The 23,582-nt window shown below is 47.1% G+C and overlaps 1 long non-coding RNA gene across 1 annotated transcript in view; it reads left to right on the forward strand.

The window, feature by feature from the left end:
• Positions 1-261: 261 nt before the first annotated feature.
• LOC118920294 (uncharacterized) overlaps positions 262-23,582 on the forward strand; it is a 28,875-nt gene continuing 5,554 nt past the window's right edge. Inside the window, exons 1-2 of the long non-coding RNA XR_005027853.2 lie at positions 262-838; positions 1,366-1,439. This is a non-coding gene — a long non-coding RNA (uncharacterized LOC118920294). The remainder of the gene's footprint in view (positions 839-1,365; positions 1,440-23,582) is intronic.

A 23,582-nucleotide genomic window follows, 5' to 3' on the forward strand; every position in this document is an offset into this window, starting at 1 on the left:
TATTATCCATTCTCTCTCACATTAACAGAACCCCCAACTCCTAGCTGGCCTTGGGTGTGTGCCGAAGACAGACTACATTTCCCAGCCTCCTTGGTGTGGGTGTGGCCACGTGACCAGGCTCTGGCCGGTGGGAGCGAGTGGAAGCGGTGAGGCATGCTTCCTGGTGGAGCCCTCGCAGGGAGGGATGAGAGCCCAGCCCCTCATCATGGCCCTGCGGCAGGAGTCCCGGCGTGGCAGTGAGCCATCTCGGGCCGTGGGCATGAGGGGGATGCCCTAGGGATGCGGGAGCCTGGAGCCCGACCACCGCGGCGTGGAGCTGCCCTGCCGCACCCGCGAGAAACTCCCATGGTGTTTACGCCACTACTGTTTTGCGTCTCTGGCAAAGGCCAAACTTGCTGATTATACCAGTTAATTTGGGTGGTCAGAGAAAGAATCCAGAGAATTCTCCTCAGACACAACCATGCCCTTCAGGAGAATCAAGTGAAGGCAAGAGAGACCGACCCTGGGAACACCGGACAGGAAAACATCGAGTCAAAACTCTGCCGATGGCAAAGTTTGCCTACTCTGGGCCAGGGGCTGCTCCCAGCTTGGGGCTCATGCAGTGAAAGTGCCCACCGAAGCCCGTCACCTCATGGCAGGACAGTTCCGGCGTGGGGAGACAGATGACACAGAAGTAAAGATGGTGTTACCTGAGAGCGCTAAGTCCCCAGAGGAAATGAAACAAGCATTCTGGTGGGAAAGGCTGTTTGAGTGGTCAGAGGAGGTGACAGTGGAGCTGAAACCTGCATTCACTCTGAGAAGGAGCTGCATGGAGAGGTCATGAGGAAAGGCATTCCAGGTGAGGGAACAGCAGGGCAAGATCCCAGAGGCAAAACTTAGTAAGAAAAGGCTGACAATAATAAGGGTTAACAGTATGCTCTGTGTTAGGCTTTCCTTGAAGTGTGCATGTATATCAGCTCATCTCACTGTCACCCAGAGGTGGGTTTGGTTATCTCCATCCCTTTTTTAAAAAGTGTGAAATTGAGACACCAAATGCTAAATAAACTTGCCCTGGGATCCCACCGCTGGTAAATGGTGGGGCCAGACTCTGAGCTCTTTCCTCTTTCCCTTCCCTTCTCCACTCCCACTTTACTGCCAAGCCGTAAATCTTGCAGGCGGTTGAAAACGTGGTCAGAGCTAGCGAGGACAGGGCCTTCCTGTGTCTCTGCCCCTTCCCTGATCCCCCAGCTGGCTTACTGGGGAGTCATGATAAAACATCACTGAGTGAACACAGGGAATGTTGCTCATTCTCTTCAGAACATTCTTACTTTAAAAGGAAGCCTGGGGATACAGAATTAACTTTTCTTTTTCTCCTTCTTTCTGTAGTGGAAGTGACCTTCTTGAAGTTCTAGCTCCAGCGGACTGGGCATTCTGTGATCAACAGTCACCAAGAGCCTGAGGTGGGTCAGCCCTTATGCCAAGACTTGTGGGATTAAAAGGTGCACAAACCACAGACCTCAGCCCCCTCAAGCATCTCAGTGTCCATCCCTGCCAAGCCTCTGTGGCTATTATTTTCTTGAAAAGCAACACCTGAGCAGAAGAGCAAAAAAGGAATGCTGGCAAACGAGTGCATTCCTGTTGCAAAGGGTGCAAGAAGACTGAAGTACTGTGAGTAGAACTGCTAAAGCCCCCCTTGCCCCTTCCCCCAACATCCATCCCTGATGGTGTGCATCCCTTCCTACCTCATTGTTTTTGCACAGGCAGGATTGTAACGCTCCCAAATGTTGGCCATCCCTGTGGGTCCATTTGGGGCCCCTGATAGTTTTAGCTCCTCATTTTCAAGTCTTGCTGATTCTACCTCCTGAGTGTTTCCTAGGACGACCCCCTTCTCTGTGTCTTGGACACCACTGCCTGCTTCGGGTTGTCCCTTGTTTGTTTCCCACTGGTTTCCTTGGTCTCTAGTCTTGTACTTCGAAAATCCCACTTCAGGCTCCTGTTGGAGAAATTTACAGTGCAAATTGGACCATGGAAGGAAGGGCCATTTGAGTTTTGGGGGCTGCCCAACACCTTCTGAACACCCAGCCCGTGTTTGGAGAGTTTCCCACAATGCAGTTCCCACCTCCCCAGGTGACATTCTCCCAGCATCCCTTGCTGCTAGAGGAAGCCACGTGACTGGATTCTCCAATCAGATCCTCTCATTTGAGACCGTGATTGCAAAGGGCGTATGCTGGGATGAATAGAATTAAGGTTCTGGTAAGCAGGGCCATGGAGGCATCTGGTCCTTCTGGGGGAGTGGGCTGCACTCTCTGGGGTCCAGTGCCCTGTGGGCAGGTGCAGCTCCTGGCTTGTATTCCCCAGTCCTGGCTTTCTGTTTCCTTGGAAGATTCTTCATGCTGCCTGCTATCCTTTAATGAATTTCAGTTTTGCTTGGTCAGAGTGGAGTTTGTTGTTTGTAATTAAGAAGCCTGATTGATACAAACCACATCACTTTCCTGTCTACAGTTTTCACTGGTTTCCCCACCTACCCAGCCTCACTCTCCCCTGCAGCCTCATGCCTGGTGCCCATCTTGCACTTTTCTCCAAGTGCGTACCAAGGATGGACTCCTCACTTCTCATTCCCTTACATCACACTGTGCCCTGGAACTTATGTCTTACTTCAAGCTCTGACGTTCCCATTTCACAGACGAGAAAGCTGAGTCTTAGTGACATGGCTACACATTTACCACAGAGCCACAGCCAGAACTCAGATCTCCAGTGAACAAGGGATGTGACCCTGCTTTGGAGAAACTGTCGACATCTCTCAACCATGTTCAGATTGAACACAACCCCTTTTTCAATCCTCTTTCCCTCCAGGCCCCTTCACCCACAGCCTGCCCCCACCGTGCCAGGCACTGTGACTCACTCCCCACCCAGGCCAGGCTGCAGCCATGTCCTCTCCTCTCCCTGTCCCTTTGGTCTAGTGGTGAAGTCACAGGCTCTGAGGCCAGACCCCCTGGCTCTGCCTCTTCCCAGCCACCTGAGGTTAGGCAAGTCACCAGATCTCTCTGTGCCTGGTTGTCTTGTCTGTAAAATCAGGCAGTGATGGTGACCCTCTTAAGTGTGTTGTCCAGAGTAACTGAGTAAACTCGGATGAGTCGCATAGTAGGCACACAGTAAATGTTAGCTGCCGTTACTTTTATCGTCATTACCCCCATCACCTGGCCAAATCTGCATCCGCCCACCTCTCATGACTCCTTTTCCCTTTGAGCAACCCCCTCCCAGTGGGGAGGGCTCATTGCCTTCCCCTTGGGGCTTCCAGGATGCCCTCATCCAGTTTTTATTTAAAACATGTGTCATGCTTTTTCTCAATGCTACAGGCAGCGGGGTGGCTGGTGAACAGGTGTCTGGAACCAGATGGCTCTAGCCACCTATTAGCTGTGTGATCTTGGGCAAGTGACTTACCTTCTCTGTGTATGCCCCAGTTTCCTGGGGGAAATGGCAGTGAGAAAAGGACACACTTCATGGAGTAGGTGTGGAGACCAAATGTATTCATACTTAAAACTGTCTGGCACACAGGGAATGCTCTGTATTTTGCCCTCATTAGTTGTTTACTGTCTGCCTTGCTCTCCAAACTGTGAGCACCTTAAGGGCATGAACTAGGCTTTATTTATCTTTGTGCTCTTGGCACGACATATAGCGCCTGGACCTGGTAGGTGCTACCTTCATGCCCCATGTCTGCAGTCTGGTCTCATGTCAATTATTTTTTTCATTCCTCCCACCCTAAGGGCACTGTTCCAACCTGAAAAAGAAAGAGTGCTTCCATTCACACTTGGTCCTCTTTGAGCTGTTGGCCCAGGAAGCCAAAGACCCGGGGCATGGGGAATCTGTCAGCTGTGGGGAACTGGCGCTCCTCAGCAGGGACCTCGGGGACCATTTGCCCTTGGCAGGGGGGCATTTAGGATCTCATTTGGCGGCATTTTGAGGGATGCTTCATGCAGAGGGCCACAGCAGATGCTGTGTCTCGGGTGGTGCCAGATGGTGGGGATTTGGCTGGGTTCCCTCTGTAACTGTGAACCTGCTGACCCATTCAGTGGCTCCAAAATGCAAAAGAGAAATTATAGTGGTGCTTTGAAATGACTAGAGCTGGCAAAGAAGGAGCAGGCTGCTGCCAGTATTTGACTATATTCACACACCAGCAAAGCAGGATGGATTCCAGCCTACTTAATGGCTACCCTGGTTAGCTGTCTGGGTCATTCAATTTGACCACCATGTGAAGGATCTAGAATAGAGCCATGGTTAAGAGATCAGGCCCTGCAGCCCCACTGCCTGTGCTCAAATACCAGCTTCTCTGCTTACCAGTTTTGCAAATCTTTGACAAATACCTTTAATTATCTGTGACTCAATTTCCTTATCTGTAATATGGGGATATTATTGCTGTAACAACAGAAAATCATTTGGGATCAACAGTGCCGTCTGCCTGTGTATCAATATGACAACTGTCGGTTCTCATACAGCACTTACACATGCCAGGAACTGTTCTTTACATGTGTTATGTCATTTAATCCTTACAAACACCCCATAGAGTAAGTGCTATCTCTATAAAGTAAGCAAGGTAAGAAGAGTTTAAACAACTCCCTCAAAGTTGTAAAGCAAGAAATTGGCAGAACCAAGATTTAAAGTTAGGCAGTCTGACGCACAGGCCATGTTCTAACCTCAAGCTGTGCTGTCTGACTTAACCAAAGACAGATACAGTCTTGCCCTCAAGCAAGTGCTTATGATTAATCTAGAGGATAAAAGAAAGCCATGTATGCAAAAACGTAAAACACCCACCCACTATCCGCTTTGCTAACTGATGATGATCAATTGATCTTTTTTGCTTAAATACAAGGTATTTTCCTCAAATACAAAATCACCCATAAGGATGATTTTGGCTATAAGTAACAGTTAACCCAAATTCAAGTGTTTTCGGCAATGATGACTGCAATGACTATTATCACTCACATAGGAGTTCCGGTAGCTGCCGTTGGGTCAATCCAGGGGCCCAAGGACCTCATTAGGAGCCTGAGCCTTTCCCAGTTTCTACTCTGTGATCTTTGGGGCATCAGTTTTGTCCTGTGGGCAACTCTCTTCTTGATAACAAGTTGGCTGCCCACAGTTCCAGGCAGTTCTGGATGTAAAAAAAAAAATGTCAGAGAGAGGAGAGGGGCGTAGTCTGTTCTTAGGTATTTTCTTAGGAGTCTGAAAGCATTCTCTAGAATCTCCTCCTGGAATACTTCCCATGAGGCTTATGGTCAGCAGTGGGTCACAGGCTCCTTCCCAGGCTGCTCCTAGGCAGGGCGTGGACTGCCGTGACTGGTCACTGGCAGCTTCCCGGGGAGGAGGGGAGAAGGAGCAGCTCTGGCCTCTGTGCGGACTTGGCTCCTCTACTTCGCTGCAGGAGTGCCCGTCCCATTCCTCACTATTGCTGTGACAGCACTCTGGCATCATTTAGGAATCATCCCGGCTGCAAGTGACAGGAAACCCAACTAAGAGTGTCCAAAATGAAGGAGGGTTTGTTTTTCTCACATCATAAGGAGCCCAGAGCAGGCAGGGCAGAGCCAGTGCTGTCAGTCATGGATGTTCCGGGGACCAGGCTCTTTCTGCCTTCCCTCTTTGGATCCTCAGTGTGCTGGCTTTCCTCCACAGGCTCATCACCTTCTGGCTCTGAAGCGGCAGCTTCACCTTCAGGCAGGAAGGAGTGAAGGAGGCAGGGTGGTCCCCACGTCACAGATGTCCATTTATGTTTCACTGGTTGAAATGGGGTCATGTGACCTCTATTAGCTGCAAGGGAGTCTGGGAAACTGAGGATCTTAGCTGGACACAATGCCAGATTGAATGAAGCCAGGGTCCTGGTGGGCAGGAGGGAGAAGTGGGTACTTAGAAGGCAACTAGCAGTGTCTGCCACATCCTTTCCAGCTTAGCTTACCTTGCCCCCCCACTGTAAATTCTTCTCTTCTTACCCCAAGTGAATGGACTCCCCTCCTCTTCTGAGAAATCAGAGTGAAAAAGGAAAAGGGAAAGAGACTCTAATGAAATGCCTGATGTATGTCACCTCAGTCATTCGTCCACACCCTCTCAGGTGTTGTTGACAGCATGTCTTTGTTAGTCAGGGAAACTGAGGCTCAGACGGTAGTCATGGTTTGCCCAAGGTCATAGCTAGGTTCGGGGCTTAGCAGGAATGTGAACCTGGGTTGGTCTCCCTTGCAAGGGCACGTCCTCTCCCGCTCCACGGTCCCCACGGAACTCCTGTTAGCCTGAGTTAAGTGGTCACTGCCTGCTCCTGGGCCGCTCTTTCCCAGTTATACCACACATTCCTGAAGGTCAGGGCCAGAGCCTATGGGGTGCCTGGTGTTCTCACACAGGGCAGAGAGCACCCCTGTCAACACTTGGCTCCTGGCTGAGGACTGTGCTGGAGGTAGTGCAGGCCTCACCGGCAGCCTCCGACTCTGGGCTTCCGAGACACGTCGCTTCAAGCTGTGCTGGGAACATTAGGCGTTGAAGCCAGTACTTTGCAGCGACAGATGCAATGCAAACACTGGGCATCTCTCTCCTTCCTTCCCCTCCCCCGAGTTCTGCTGGGGGCTGGTTCATGGGAAGTTGGTTAATTGGAACTGTCCCTGCTGCCCCGGTGAGAAACGGGACATTGTACACCATGTCCCCGGGAGAAGGCCTCCCATCTGTTCCCTCCCTGAGGATAATTATGTGTATAAATTACCCGCCTGCTCATCCTTTCCCAGCCCGGGTGGAGGGGGGTGTGCTTGTGATGAAGTTTCCTGAGTGACCTTTGAGATGCAGCAGCCATCTGCCCTGAGCACAGCTGCAATAGCGATTTCTAGTCTATGGTGGAAAACGGACGTTTGTTTTGGAATAGTTTCTGCAATGAATCTGATGTGGGAAGGGTACTCCTATAATTATTATTGTTGAACTTAGTGTGACTTCCAGCAACAGAGAGTCACTGACTCACTGGGTTTACTTTTGCCCTTTATTACCAAGAGGAAAGACCTTGGGCTGAGCAGTTTAGGAAAAAGCATCAGGGGCTACCCACTGTAATGCAGTAATCCCCAGCTGCGAAATATACCATGTGGAATGTTCTCTACCTGGGAAAGCTGAGGCCTGGGAATGAGGGTTTACAGGTGGAGTCTGACCACTGTGCTGACCAGTGATAGTGCTTGGGCAGCTCAGTTCCTCTTCAAGGGCCTCAGTGGTCCCACCTGTGGAATGGGAAGAAGGGATGTAATTTCAATTACCCCTGGGGTAAGCAGAGTAATGGCTTCCCAAGAAGACTGTGTCCTAATCCTTGGAGACTGAATATGCTAGGTTACATGGCAAAGGGGAATGGAAGTTGCTAATCAGCTAACCTCAGAACAGGGAGATGATCCTGGCTTAGTTGGGTGGGCCCCATGTAATCACAGGATCCTTGTAAGTAGATCGAGGAGGCAGAAGGAGGGAGAAGCAGAGAAATGGCAGCTCGCAAAGGACTCAGTCTGATGTTGCTGGCTTTGAAAACGGAAGAAAAAGGCCATGAGCTAAGGAATGCGGGTGGGCTTCTAGAAAGCAGAAAAGGCTAGAAAACAGATTCTTCCTTAGAGTAGCCCTGCCCACACTTTTGTTTCAGACCTTTGAGACCTGTTTCGGACCCATGATGATGACAGCCAATCCTTACGGTGGGCACACATGCCAGGCACAGTTTGAGGAGGTTTGCATGCATCACCTCATTGCATATTTACAGAAACCCTGAAACTTAGCGGTTATTATTGCTCCCACCATTTGACAAATGAGGAAACCGAGGCCCAGAGGAAGCACATAACTTTCCCAGAGTCACAGAGCTGGCAATGGGTTTCAACCCATTGGCTCATTGCCCTGTCCCCATTCTCTGCAGACAATAGGCATTTTTGCAATCTTACGTAAAGTGCTGTGCAAACATGGTGTCCACTTGGGTGGCCACAAGTCCCCATTTGCTGGATGGTCCCTATGTCCTGGACTAATTATTAATGGTGCCCCATTTGTGCTCAGTGCGCATCTAGTTTGGGGCTGCGTCATGCAGTCACACCCGTGACCCTTCCTCCCAGTGGTGACTCAAGCCTCAGGGCACAGAGTACAGGTGGATGAGTGTAGTTGTACCAGCTGGGCTTGAGGAGCACATAGAAAGCCCTGGAATTGGGTAACTTGCTTTTGAGTCTTGGTTTGAGGCCCATTTGGATCTGAACCCTAGGGAAACAAGAGCCCCTGTGATCAGCCCACGCCCCGGGCTAACATTTCCCCTGACTTCATCTTTACTACTCTTTTCCCTCACTTTCAGGCTTCCTTGAGGATCCCCAAACACAGTCAGGCACATATCTGGCTGTGGGTCTTTGCTCTTTTCCACAGAAATCATCCCCTTTCCTCCTGTAATTCTTTGCCTAGATGTCAGTTTCTCAGAGGAGACTTCCTGACCACTCTATTTAAAATTGCAAGTTACTCCCCGCAAAACATATGCCCTTTGCTTTCTTTATTCTTCTTAAAAATCCAAACAACACAATCTGACATATTATTTATGAAACTTATTTATCCTGTTTATTTCACTCTGTGTGCCCCACTACAATGCAAGCTCTAGAGGGCTAGGATTTGCCCCCCACCTTTTTAACTACAGTTTCACTGGTACCAACATCTGTCACATAGTAGGCACTCAATGAATGAATGAGTAAATGAATACAGGCAACAAGTGATAGTTGGCGTAAGTTTGTGGAATTGAGAAATGAACGAATATGAGAGATATTGGAAGAAAAGTTTTTCATTAATGTTTCACATTCAGCAAAGTTTTCCTTTGTACTTTTTGTATTTATTGTCATGTTTACACATCCCCCAATAGTATGTAAACATTCATTAATTTTCTTCCAGGACTTAGATATTTTGTACATTTAATTTGCCAGTGCATCCAGAATTTATTTTGATATACAAAATGAGCTATGAATCGGGTTTAATATTTTTACCCAGATCATTAGGCACTTTCAAAATGGTCTGAATACCATTTTCTGAGTAATCTATCTTTCTCCAAATAATGGAAATGCAAGCTTCATCACATTGTAAAGTCTTATATCTATGGAAGTCTTTCCCCAACTTCCTATTGAATTGCTCTCTTTCTAATCAGCCAACACTTTAGTTATAATTCTGTGAGAATATAACAGGGTGAGAATACCTAGCAGAGCTAATTCCATACTTTCATTTCTTTTTCAAAAAAATATTTTATGACTTTATTTTCCAAATTCACTTTGGAGAGCTGTCTTCATGATAACTTCATGGAACACCACGTTTTATAGATTGAAAGAAAGGAAGTAGATATCTAGTCAATACTAACTCTCTCCAGGAATATGCTATGTTATCTTACTATTTGGTTCATTCTTTTCATAGTTTTATTCATGTGAATCTCAAAGACTTCTTGTAATAATATCTAAGTGCTATATATCACTGCTATTGAAAATTGGATTTGTTTCTATTCTGGGTTTAACTGCTTATTCTTAATACAGAAGATGCATTAATTTGCACATCTGGATTTTGTTCCATCAATCTTTTTCTTTATTCCTATATCAACACCAAATTTGGTAGAGCAAGTTCCTCTCACATTTCTTTCGTTTTCAACAGACTTCAAGGTTTTCCTTCCTTTTTTCTCTTTATGGATATGTTATCATTGACTTGCTTAGCTTGCTAAATATGTGTTGCTTTTTGTAGTTCATTGGACTTCTGGACACAGTTGTAAGCTCTGAAAGTTCTAGTTGATTCTCCTGAGCGTTCCAAGATGATCTGCTGATACTCTGTTTACATCCCTGCCTGCTTCATTGTCTGTCCAAGGGTCTGGTCATTAATCATGTGCTGCCCTTTGACCCTCTCCCCATCACTTGCACCTCTTAGCAAGTCACACGCTTGTGTGTTGGCTCCATGTCTTGATTGTAAGCATCTGTGCTTCCAGCCCAGAGCTGCCCACACTGCAGACACCCAGTCAGTAACTATTGGCTTTACCTGATTAAGGAGTGAGAAGAGAGGTGAAGAGAGCTAAGGTGTGTGTGAGCTGAGTTCTGCCTCTCATGTACCAAAGGAGTTCTGAATCTAGATGTGTCCCAGGTGATTTCTCAAATAGTAGGAGGGGATTTGGCTAAGGGATCTGTCCTTATGAACAGCAAGCCTCATGAAGGACTCACAGTGGCATGGCATTGTTCTAAGGACTTCACACATGTTAACTCATATAATCCTCAGAGCAGTCCTGAAAAGTGGGTACCATTATTGCACCCACTTTTCATTTGGAGCTTCAAGATGCACAGAGGTTTAACTCACTTGTTTAAGGTAATAAAAAAAAAAAAATGACGGAGTCAGGATTTGAGCCAAGGGAGTGTGTCTCCAAAATTCATGCTTTTAGTCATGACAGCCACCACCTATGGGAGCGCTGCGTGCATAGGTCTCATCAGCACATGTTCCAGCCATCTGCTGATTTTGACCTTTGGGTGCCAGGCAGCTTTCAGTCCAATCAACGAAACTTTTCAGTGCATTGTAGTTTCCACTTCATTCTGTTCTCCCCTAAATTAGCCTGCATGACCTGGAAACAAAGGTTCTCCATTCTCCAGGGCCTCATCTCTAAAACACCAGCTGAAGACATTGTAAATAGGGCAGATGTTTAGCCCAAGCACACAGGCCCTGTCTCCCCGTAATGCAAATAATCACATTTACGGGGCTTGGGGCAGCAAGAATGGCAGTGACCTTGTTGATAGGGAAGAGGATGCCTAGCAGATTATCAGGAGTCCATTTTCCTGCTGGTGGATAAATGGGCTGCAAACAATCTCCTGGTAATGTGATCTCAGAAGAGGCTGACTCCACTGGTCACGCCAGTTCTCCTGAGATTTCTGGTTGGAATGGTTTTCCTAATAGCTCTGACTTCCTGTTGCAGAAAACTGGAGATAATCAAGGGCTTGCTTATTGATGACTCCAGTTTCACAGCTTGAAGAATGTGACATCGCACTCCAGGTGCGCAAGACTTTCGTTGAGTCTTGTGAAATCTCATGCACATCCAGGTCTTCATCCTCATGGGCACAGCACTGATAGAGGCCAGCAACCATTTTTCACCAGTCTGCAGCTCCCATGTAGTGAATAATCTCAAAGACCCTCCACTGTAGAATCACAGAGCAGGACAGGATCTTAAAGATCAAATTCTTCAATCTCTATTTCTACAGACAAGTTAAAGGCTCAAGAGGTAGAAGGACTGGCTCAAGATCACACAGTAAACCCAAGTCTGAGAGATTAGGGAGGGACTCTTCTCAAAACTACCCACACTCTCTCCTGGGAGATCTCCAGGCGGAAGGCTTTAAACATCCACACGCTGACAGCTCCCATATTTATATCTCTGGCCTGAAACACTTCTGAGCTCCCAACTCACGCGCTCAGCTGCTCAGACATATCTAACGCAACCTGTCCAAAATGAAGCTCCTTATCCGTTCCTCCGAAGGCATGCTTCTTTAGTCTCCATCGCAACCAGTGGCGAGATCATCCTCCCAGTTGCTCAGGACTGAAACCTGGGAGTCTTCGTTATCTCTTCCCCCTCTGTCATATGTCACATCCAACCCAATGGGAAGCTGTGTGAGGTCGCTTTTTGGAATATATCCCGAGTCCAACCACTTCTCCCGCCTCCACTGCTCCCTCCCGGGCCCCCAACACCATCATCCCTCCTGCTTTCTGCAGTGGCCCCTGGCTGCTCTCTCACCTTCTACTCTTTGCCCTCAGTATTCTGCCCTCCTCTCCGCATCAGAGCAGTCGGGGTGGTAGGTGATTTCTCTGCTCAAAACCCGCTACTGATTGCTCCTCTCATTCAGAATGAAAAAGGGGGAGAAGCAATGGACCAAGAGTTAGAACTGGCTCTTGTGTCAATTCCATCCTTCTTTCTAGAAAAATGGCAACTCTCTCATTTTAAATGATCCACGGGTCCCCAAACTCCCCTACACTCCCTCCCGACTCCTCACCTAAACCTGTCCCCCCTGAGCCACCGTCCTGGGGCCTTGGCCGGAGGGTTTGCCCTGCTTTACCCTCATCTCTCCTCTTCCCACCTCAACAGGACCCATGTTCCTTGAGGACACACTCCCAGACTGGGGCAACAGCTGCATGTGAAACACTGAAAAATGAAAAAAAAAAATGTCTTTCAAAAAGACACAAATGCAGCAGCAGAGCGGAAAAGCATCCTCCTGTAGGGACAGGTTGGTGACTATCACTATAAGGGCTATTTCCTCAGTCAGGCCTTGGAAGTACAGAAACAGCCGGGCTATGAGCTCACAACACCCTACAAGTAATTTCCGATTATGTGGCAAAGAACGAAAGTGTGTGTCCACCCGGCTTCCCCCCGCACGACCCGAGGCAGTTCTTTCAAATGCCGCTTGCTGGCTTCCTCTTCCAAGGCTTGTCTCTCAACCGCAGGCTAATTGCTCCCACGGCCTCCTCCTCAGCTTCTCGCCTCTGTCCCAAGCCCCGCATCTGGATATTCATCGTCAGTTTAAGCCCAGAAGATTCAGACAGGATGGCCGCCTTCCTGCCCCTCCGCCAGTCCACTTCTCCCAGGGCCCCTCTTCCTGTCCCGTCAGTCGTGCAAAGGCATTCAAGTCATCCGTCTCTGGCTCCCCCTGGGCCTCGGTTAGGAAGTTTGGGGCCACAGGTAACAGCAACTCCAACGATGATTCTTGAAACACAAGTGCTTTTAGCAAAACTTGAGCAAGGCAGTTCTAGGCATCACATACTCCTTTTGTGCCAAAAACCAGGAGAAAAGGGCAATTCAAGGGAGCGCCCTCTGTACACCTGTCCTCTTTATAAGGAAAGCGGACCTTTCCCAGAAGGCCCATCACGCATCCTCTCAGGCCCCCTTGGGCAGAGTGAGGTTACAGGGCAGCCTCACTGCCAGGGGCGAGGGAAGTAGTGCCTGGGTAGTCAGATTGGTTTCAACCAATCATGACTCATTTCCTTTTTGCCTAGGAAACACAATCAGGGCTTTGTTCGCAAGGTGAGGATGGCTGTGGGGTAAACAAACTTCATGGCCTGCCAAGCAGTCTTCATTCACCGCTCACATCCTCTCCTGGGCACAGTGTTGTCTTTTCTTCCCTCAAATGCCTTAATCATCTTTGTTTTATCCCTGTCACCGACACCTTTATTTCCTCCGCATCTCACTGCAATCATATTTGCCTTTAACTAGACATACTGCCTCTGATCAATCTTTTCTCTCCAAAAGACTGACACCTGATCACTTAAGTACAGTTCTAACATGATCAGTCCAGCACGCAAGTATATTTGGTGGCTCCTTCTTATCTACCAAATTAGATACAAACCCCCTCACACTGATAGTCAAGGCCTTCCACCATATGACCGCTGATAAGTAAAATCACTCCTGTTTGCAGTTAGACCAGGAGGAGGTCTGAGAAAGAGAAAAGCCACCCTTCTGGCAGCTAAGCCATGATGTTCCCAAATCAATAGAAGCAATGCTCACAGAATATAAGTATGTTTAGACAAGGCTGTACCATGACCACATGTGAAAACGGGCAGAGTTAAGACCACTCTGCAGCCACGGAAATGACTGTGTTCAACTCCCCTTTTCTGCTAATGCACTGATGGCCTCTTTAGCAATAACAACTCTTTTCCTGCTTTAATCTTCCTACCTCCAGATAAAAATATTTAAGGTACCCAATCACAAAACGGTCCCACTTTGCGACCTTGACTTATTAATTCCTTCTTATAATTGCTCAGTAGAGGTCAGTTCCGGTACAGTGCACGTTCCCATCCCTCTTACTCAGATACTCCTGGATGTCCTGGGTGTGGTCTCCTTTGTGACACCAAACTAGATAAATAAAACTGTGACTGCAGGCCAGTTCCTGGCGGTCTTGCCTGGTGAGCTTTAACATCATGATCCAACGTGCTCATGCCATCTTCCTCAGTTGCCTGCTAACTCCCTTAGAATTCAGAACTTTTTTTCAGTATCACACACAATTCTGACCAAGCCTCTGGATCCAGCTGCCATTTTTCAAGAAATTCAGAGGACAGAGAGAAGAATGTGTTGACTGCACCACAAATAGGGAATTACCGAAATCCAAATAGGTCACAGCCCGGGCACAGCAGGAGAGAAGTTCTCAGGAAAAGAGGCACGGAAGGGAAACCTGTAGATTTTAAAGACATACCGAGATTCACCCAATGAGTAACATTCTAGGGTCTAAGGAGGAACACTGGGCCGTGATGCCGTGAAGATCATGGGGAGGTGTTTAGAGTCAGAGAGGTGGTTGCTTCTGGAGGGCAGGGCTGTGCTTGGATGTGGCCATGGAGGGGCTTCTGGCAAAGTGCTCTTTCTTGACCTGGTCCTGGTTATAAGGATGTTTGTTTATATTGTTTACTAAGTGATACATTTTTGTGTGCTTTTTGGTACCTGTGTTTAATTTTTAAATAAAAAGGTTCAGAAGTATAGCCGTGAACAGGTTAGTCTCTATAGACAAGGATGGAAGCCAGGAGCCCAGTTAGGGTGCCCTTATAGCGAGCCAGGGGAGAGATGACACATGGGGTCTGAACCAAAGGGACAGCCGTGGATGGGGGGAGCTCTAGTTGGATCTGGATATTGTGGAAGGAAAGACCGACAGGATTCACCGCTACACTGGACTGTGTGACAGAAGGAGGAGAAGCCAAGTTATGCCATTGTCTCTTTCTCCCATGATTGCATATCCTGGTGAGCATGGTGGCCAACCAGAGGCATTTGTGTGGATGAGATGAAGGTTTCCCACACTAGAGAAGCAGCCATTGCCTGCGGTGGGTGATACCTGTCAAGGAGGGAACAGATGATAATGAGGGGATGTCCTTTGCTTCGGAAGGATGCATGCCTATCACTGCAGCCCCTCGGGGGAAGAGATCACCAGAGGGGACGGCTGCTGGAAGCAGCCCAGTGCAGAGACCTTTCATGACCTCGAGGAATCTGAAGAGGGCAGAGACTGTCAACCTAACTTGTCTGATTTATATTGCCCTCGGAACTGTGGCATCAGGACTGCGTCCCTCCCCCTCCCAACGCACACATCTATCTTTCTCACTTCTGAAATTCAAGTTAGACAGGGTGTCCCTTTGCTTGGAGCTCATTATCCATTTGTTGAGTTGAAAGATCTTTCTTGTCCCCTTAAAAATGTCAGGTTCATAAAATAAGACATTTAAATAATTGAAGGGAAGAGATTGTCAATAACTAACTCTTTCACATTTATTTTAGTGCATGTCACTCCTACATTTGTAGAATAGCAGTGTGTAGGTATGTGTCTTATGAAAATCCACTTTTTGGCTAGTAGCATCCTATTTTCCTACTGACCTCTGTTACGATTTCTGACATGTGTAACTTATCTTCTGTTCCCTCACTAGCTATAGGGTTTCCCAGGCCTCCCCTACCCACTCCCCATGCCATACGTTTCCATCTTTAGGCCAACATTTCCATGGACCAAGGGAGCTGTTACACAGTGTAGGCCCCTAGGAAGACGTCTTGGTGTCCTGCTTGTAACCAGGCACCCCTTTTGAGCTGGGTTTCTTTGCAGGGAGGCTGTCTGTAGACGTAAATGGGTTCCCCAACCTTGGGTTCTGGGAAGTCTGCAGCTAGCTGCATTAGGAGTGAGTTCTGATATCAGTATCAGAATATCTAACGAATTCTCCTGGGCCAAAAATACAGTTACTTTACCTCCCCAAGTCGTGTTTCTAGTTGATTAATGAGCAAAGACAGAGAAAAATCTATGGCTTTGGGGGAATAAGTAAGAGTGAAGTCATTTTTGCTTTCACAGATCACTGTGCCCCAATTATTTTATTTGTTATGAAAAAAGGATTTCATTTTCCATTTATCCTCTCCTCTACATCTAGATTCAGAGCCAAAAAAAAAAAAAAAGGAAAGCAGTTTTATATCTATATCCCTCCCTCCACCTTTATCCCTGCTTATTTGCCCCAAGATAGAAAATCCAGCCATGACCTTTGAGAAAAGGCTGTCTTTGCTCTTTGGGACCTGTTTTAAATCCCATCTAGTTTACATGAAATAAATCTACAACCCGTAATAAAAGTCATTGCTCCCTGGCTGCAAAGAGGCAGCCCCAAGTGAAAACTGTGGTTGGCTGGACTCAACCTGACCCCTCCATGGCCCTTCCCAGCATGGGCACAAGGGCCTCCCACTGGCTGGGGCATCCTGCTGATCCTTGCAGAAAGTCACTTGGCACAATTACCTTGCTAGATATTGACGCCTTTCACGGGGTTGCTTAGGCTAATTAAAAGTCACGCTGAGCATGATTTTAATTAGGATTTGCATCAGGCTGGGCAAGGCTTTCAAAGGGAGAGGAAACTAAACTGAGCATTCAGAGGGTAGGGGGCAGCAGGAAGGGAGGGAAGGAGAGAGAGATGGAAGGAAGTTTATTTATAACCCTTCCTGCCACTTGCACGCCGTGGAGGCCAACAGACATGTATTCCCATCCCGAAGGGCAGAAGAGCTGGAAGTCAAGAGTCCAGTTAGGCCTGTTTGATTCAAGTCTTCATAAGCTGGAGTTTCTGGAATTTTCCCTCATTGCAGCTGAGGCTTGCACACCCCATGTCATTAAGGACAAGAAAGAGTCAGGCTTTCAGGCTTCAGCCCACCACTGGTGCTCAGAGTTGCCACACTCTTGAAGTTCAGCCTCTGAACTCCCACTGGACCAGTGGCTGGTTATGGACAGGAAGCAGAACCACTACTGTCTGGCAAGGCGGTGCTGTTTCAACCAGCTTTGACCACTTAGGTCAGATGAGTTATCACACGCTAAGTGCTTAGAGCAGTAGCTGATGCACGTGGTAGTAACTATTATGAATCGACCCTCGTGCATGTTACCTCTCTGATGTTTTCAGATTTTGTGAGATCAGAGACAGGGTTCAATTCATCTTTGTGTCCCAAGAGCCGAGAAAATTGCCGGCTCATCACTGTGACTGGATAAAATGTTTGTTGATATCCTTGTGAGGAAAGGAGACAATCAGGGCCCACTCTAAATGGGAAGATACTTGTATCATGGAGAATGCACTTGGCTGCAGTTATAGAGCACCTTACTAACTCTGTCTCATACTTTAAAGACATTTTCTTCTCTCATATGGACAAGATAAGCTTTGAGATCCCAGGGCTGCTGTGGCAGAAGCATTACATTGCCATAGATGCAGGGTCTTTCCACACTTCTGCTCTACCTCCCTCAGAATATGGGCTCTTCATCCTCATGCCTACCTTCCTCATGGTCACAAGATGGCTGCCAAGATCCTGCTCTCCATCCCTAAAAGGGAGAAAGAGTCAAGGGCAGAAGATTTTATCATGAGGCTTTGTTTATTTTTTTTTGAGTGGGCAGTCCTCAACATACTTCCCTTTATATTTCATCAACCAGAACAAATTCACATGCCATCTCCTGAACCAACTGTTGGCAAAGGGGCAAAGGATGTTTCATGGTGGTTATAGACCAGATTAATCCTCTGGGATTGAAGATGGACTAGCTTCCTTCTGAGATCTTGAGATCACTAGCTTCTATCTCAACACAAAATCAGGGATCTGTTTGCAGGAAAGAAGGGGAAGATGATGGCTATTGGATAGAAAACCAAGACTATCTGCTATTACTATTCTTGTAGTAATTGTTACTAGAAGTATTTGCTAACCCTATGGAAACTTGGCCCTTATCATCATCTCTAGTGTAATGGAGGGGATGATTGCCACACTAGGGGTTACAGAAGACCTGGAGTCCAGTCCTCACCCTCTTGGTAAGTACATGCCTCATCGCCAGTGGGAACACAGGTGTCTTCTCTCCATTCAACATCATTAGCTGCATGTGCCTCATGAGAGTAAGGTGGCTGCTGATGTGCATGCAGCTGAATCTGTGTCCTTTACTTAGCAACATTCTTTTATGTTTCCTTGGTCACCTGCTTAGCCTTTGAAGACAGGAAGGCTTTTTATAGGCATGCTATCTAGATTTAAATACCAACATATTCAGCTAAAAGAATTGAAAGCAGTTGCCCTTGAATGCAAGAAAATTGGCACAAAGAGAGAGAAAATGCCTTTTCTGTAACAAATCTTGTAGAACTATTTGATTATTTAATCTGTGGGCATATACCTTTGATTAAATAAACAGAAAAAAGTAAGATTGGGGTCCTCGTGAAGTTGGTCTGCACTGCAATCTTGACGTTTCCTCCTAGGGGATGGGCGGTAACTCTGACCCAATTCTCTCCCCCACCTGACACCTGCCTCCCCTTTCCTCCAGTCCAGTTGCTGCTTCTCAGCTGGAGCATAAAGACCTGAATCACATGGGTCATTTTCTCAAAAACTGGTTTCTTTTTAACCATTTTTTATGAAGAACAGAAAAGAATAGGAGAAGCAGCTGGACTGCTGCCCCTGGCCGCTCCCGCTCTGCACAAGGGGCTGGCCTGACAGGGTAAATGCCTTTGGAACAGGCTTTACTTTTCAGTCCACCTGGAGAGAGAGTGGCCTCAATATGACTTCATGAAATGAAATGCAACTTAGGGAGAGGCAAATAAATCAGACGAAATGCTTTTGACACAAGCTGTAGAGCAGTTGGTAAGCTTGGCAAGAGGTGCAGAATCAACTTCTATTAGTTTCTGCAGCTCAAATTCTTTGAAAGTGTCTTCAAGCTTGACTCTTGAAACCAAAAGTCAACTCAGAGAACTGGAATTTGAGCCCAGCTTGGGTCTCAACATGCTGCCTGGCCGAGGAAAAGCCATTCAGCCTCTCTGAGCTTCATTTCTGCATCTGTCACATGAGGCAGAATGATTTCTACTCTGAATGCTCAAAGGGGCAATAAGAAAAACAAATAAAATCATAACAATTGCCCCCAATTTTAAGTTGATTTATGGGACTTTTAAGGCATTTTCTTGGATCTCTTGTCACAAACTCCTTATAACAGCCCTGTAAATGATCTTTTATCATTCCCTGGTTATAGTGGGTGTGGACACAAGTAAGGACATGCACGGGATGAGAACCTCACAATTTAGGGTGGTGGCTACCTCTGCAGGAAACGAGGGGCATGCATGGGGCATGGGACTCGACTGTTTCCTGATGAAAGGGAGGTGGGAATGTGGATATTCATTCTAGTATTTTTCATACCTTATGTATGTTTACACTAGAGTTTCTCAGCTTCGGTGCTATTGACATTTTGCGCTGGGTAATGCTGTGTTGTGGGCTGTCTGGTGTGTGCGTTGTCAAATGTTAGCAGGGTGCCGGGCCTCTGCCCACTCAGTGCCAGTAGCACCCACCCCTCCAAGCTGTGACAGGCAAAAGTATGTCTTCAGACATTGCCAAATGTCCCCTATGGGCAAAATCTTCCCTAGTTGAGACACTTGTCTAGAATAAGGAAGACCTAGTCTCAGAAATATTAGATGATTTTCCAAAGTCACACAGTCGGTAGAGGACAGCATCAGGTCCAGCATCCAGGTCTCCTCAGTTCCATCCAGTGCTCTTCAAAGTCTATCAGGGTGGCTCTCAAGAGCAGATATTTTTATTGCTGGGATTATAGCGGAATTGTATTGGACATAAATACAGTCATATACACTTGACCGAAAATAAAACATGGGCAGATTATCTTTTATAGTTTACAACAAATGCAATGCTAATAAGTAAACACAAAGTATTTAAATGATTGTAAATAGTCCAGCCAGTCACACCCCTGCATGGGCCCCACCTGGTGGAAGGTGGAGCCGGCAGGTGGATCTGTCTTCCTTCATTGTGTCTCAGCAGCCAAGGACCCCTCCAAATGGACTCATTTCCCCATGTTGAGTAGCTTGCTGCAGTTTGAATATGCTCAGTTATTCCTGTACTCGGTGTTCCCTTGGGTTAGTCATTTTAGAACCTGAGCCCAGGTTCGGCTGCTGCCCCACTGTTCTCTGTAGAGGATGGGGCTGTGGTCCTTGGGCCCACAGCAGAGCTGTGGAGGCTGTTTGGTTGGTGCCCACCAGCCCACTGTGCTCAAGAGGAAATGAAAATCCTGGAGAGGTGAATAGCTGTAACAAACACCTCACTGCTTATAAAACGTAATTTCAACTTCCAGAAACTGGTGGTTGATGCCCTGGTTGCAAAGGGGCAGTGAGTACCAGGAAGGCTTTGTGACTAGGGTGGGTCATCGAGTGTCGAGGACGTTCTGATGCCCAACCCTGTGCTGGGCAGGCTGTCAGGTTACCAGAGATCCGTGCCTCCTCCAGCTAAATGCTTTCCATAGAGTTGTTAGATATGTAAAAAAAAAAAAAAGAAAAAAATTTCCAGCCCAGAATGTGGCTCAACCTTTCAGTGGGCTTTTGATGACTTTTTTAATTGATGTTTGCTAATGCGTCCCTGGTACAAGTCCAAGAACACAGCAGGTAATCGCACCAAACTGCATTTAACTCACCAAGAAATCCAACTGCACTCGAGGAAGGAGAGGGAAGTGCCAAGAAGGACCAGAATCAGTGGGGATGCAACTAGCTTTTTGGTCTAGGGGGGTGCCCTGGGCACTGGATGCTAATGCCCCCACAGACCCGGAAAGCTCTGAAAACAGAAAGAATGTGAGAATAATTTGAAGGGTTTTTCTAGGCATAAAACAAGGAGGGAAATCACTGCCCATTCACATGGCCGCTGCAAGCTTCCTTGGGTCCTTCAAAAGTCACTGACCAAAGAGCATTGACCGAACAATGGTTAGCTGTGCAACCTTGGGCAGGTTACTTAATTGCTGTTTTATCGTGTGCAAAATGAAAGTATCCTAGGACATATATTCAGTTCAGCCATAAGAATTGCTGTAGCTGTTTGGATTATTTAATTTTCATTGTACACCAGACTTTGCATAAGGTGGGACTCTACTGCAAAAGGGAGAAATAAATTTGTCCCTGATTTTAGGAAAAGTTCACGAAGACAGAACATTTATTGGATAAAATAACCGAAAAACATTAAACAACAAATCCCCATGTAAAAAATTGTACTGTGGCAACCAACTGCACTGTAGAAAGATGCCATCAATCTAAGAAGGCTTCCTGGAGGAAGGAATTCTCAGCTTGTCTCAAGGAGATTTTAGGGGGTGGGATTGGAGGAGAGCTGAGCCAAGGTCATCCAAGGAGAAGAAAAGATGGTGGCAAGTCCACCAAGTTGTGATCAGCAAATTTTGTGCAAATGATGTAATCAAGAGATGGACCTTATCTCTTGGCAAGGGGCCATCTGCACTGGACAACACCTGCCAGTGTCCACGGGTAAGAGACAAATCAGAAATCACAGGTGCACACAGCTGAGGACACATTATGATCATGTCAGGGCTGGGCATCTTACTGAGCGTTACAAATGTTTATGAATATTAATAACCATTTGTTCCCCAAGGACCACAAATCAGTTAATTAGGGCCCTGTCAACCTGTTTATATTATCTATAAATGAAAACCCATCAGCAGCCAAACATGAAATTAAGTGGGCCATGTGTGGGCTGCCATCGTTTCTAGATAAATTATGCAGCCAGCTCCTGCCTGAGCCCCCACCCTTGGCAGGGAAGTGGGTATCTCTCTTCCCACCCTTGTTTTAATCAAGTCAGTGGTTATAGAAGGCTCATGAGAGATAATGCCTCCTGTTGCTTCTGTGGTGGGGTGGGGGGTGGGGGAATGGGGTGATTTAAGACTGCCAGTAAATTAGCTGCAATCCAGAGTCTTGGAGGAGAGGAAGAATTAACCTATAAATCAATGTTCCGTAGACATGTAATCAGGCCCCCAATCCAAGCACTGATCACCAGGGCCTCAGGTCCACCCGTCTCCTTCCTGGAGTGATTGGCTGGAGTGGGGGCTATGTCACAGCCCCTGCCCAGTTCATGTTCCATCTGGACAGCTTGGCATCAGGGGTCTTAGGCACATTCCATAGAGTAAGCCTCAAGAAGCCAGAGGCAGACAGAGACAGAGACAGAGTGACAGAAGCAGAAAGAGGGAGAGATTCATTCAACAACCAGCATGTGCTGGGTTCTGCTCGGAGCCCAGAGATAGGCACAACCACTGAACAAAACAGACCAAAGTGGGCGACGCTGATGGGAGACAGAGCTGCAGACCAGAGCATGTGCTGATGGAACAGAGATGAGAAACCCAATGTTCTGCCTCATTACGCAAGTGATTCCTTCCTGAAAACCTCCTCCTTCCAGAAAACCTCCTCGTAGGGCAACTTCTTGCAATATTTTTTCTTTTGGGCAAAAAAAGAATATGGTTTCCTGATCACATTCTGTGAAAACAACAGTGAATCCCACGAATTTGCATGAAAATGGGCACAATTGCTTGAAGCTTTGTTAAAATATGATCTAACATTAGGACTAGTTTTTAAAATACAGGCCACCTATGAGCAACTCTGCCTTGAAGTGCATGGGTCCACTTAGGTGCAGACTTTTTTTCAACAAATGCATTGCAAAAATTTTTGGCGGTTTATGACAATTTGAAAAAACATTGTCTTTCCTGTAGCTCACTTTTTTTTTTAAATTTTATTTTGGTACCATTAATCTACAATTACATGAAGGACATTATGTTTACTAGGCTCCCCCCTTCACCAAGTCCCCCCCACATCCCCGTTCACAGTCACTGTCCATCAACATAGTAAGATGTCCTGTAGCTCACTTTATTGAAAGAATACATAGTATGTAGTACATGTAATGTACAAAAATATGTGGGGATGGGGAGGAGGGGTGGGAGGGTTGGAGAAGGGGGTGGGGGAGGTGAGTTGGTGCTCCTAACACCTGCGTGGTTCAAGGGTCAACTGTACACTGTCCCATCTGTAGAAGTCATAGAGAACTGAGGTCATACGTACAAGTCCGGGAGTGACCGCTGTCATTCATATCCAGGCCCTGCCACTCACAGACTGTGTGACCTTGGCAAGTTATTTAAGCTCTTTGTGTCTCTGTTTCCTCATCTGTAACAGATTTCACCATTTGCAAAGGTTAAAGGCATTGTTATATGTGAAGTGCAAGATACCAGCTCTCTGATAATTGCTATCCTGAGGGGAAGCAAGCAAGGAGCCCACATTTTAGAGATAGGCTCTATTCCCATCACAAGCCAGCTGTGCAACCTTGGGAGGTTACTTAACCTCTCTGTCCTTCCACTCTTTCTCTTTCCACTTCTTCTGGGTGGAAAGTGGATCTAATGAGCCAGGTTTGGTCACAGGGATGAGGACCGTGCATTCACCTTGTGAGCTTGCTTACTTGGTTCTTGCCATTCTCCCACCAAAATGCAAGCTTGGGGGTAGTGGTACAGTGTAGACTACTGCTGGGTCTCTAACACCAGGCAATTCTGCAGTTGCACAGGTGCCTGTGCTCAGAGGGCTCCCATCGGGTTAATGCTCTGCTGTCACTCTCTGGATATTCTCAATGATTTTTGAACAAGGGGCCCCCCATTTCCATTTTCTTGGGTTCCTGCGTTTTAGTCTGCTGTTTCTGTCCACACCCAGAACTTGGCACTTCGCTGGTGGATAAGCCAGGCTGAGACAGGAAGCCTCTTTCATCCCTTCCCAAACACATGAGGAATTTTCTCTCTTCCAGCCTGCTGCTCTGTGCCTTTCTGTCAGGGCATGGAAGCTGCCCAACCCCGAGCTTCGGGTCCCAGCAAGGTTTG

This window comes from Manis pentadactyla, chromosome 5 (assembly GCF_030020395.1).
Source record: "Manis pentadactyla isolate mManPen7 chromosome 5, mManPen7.hap1, whole genome shotgun sequence".
Taxonomy (NCBI): Eukaryota; Metazoa; Chordata; class Mammalia; order Pholidota; family Manidae; genus Manis; species Manis pentadactyla.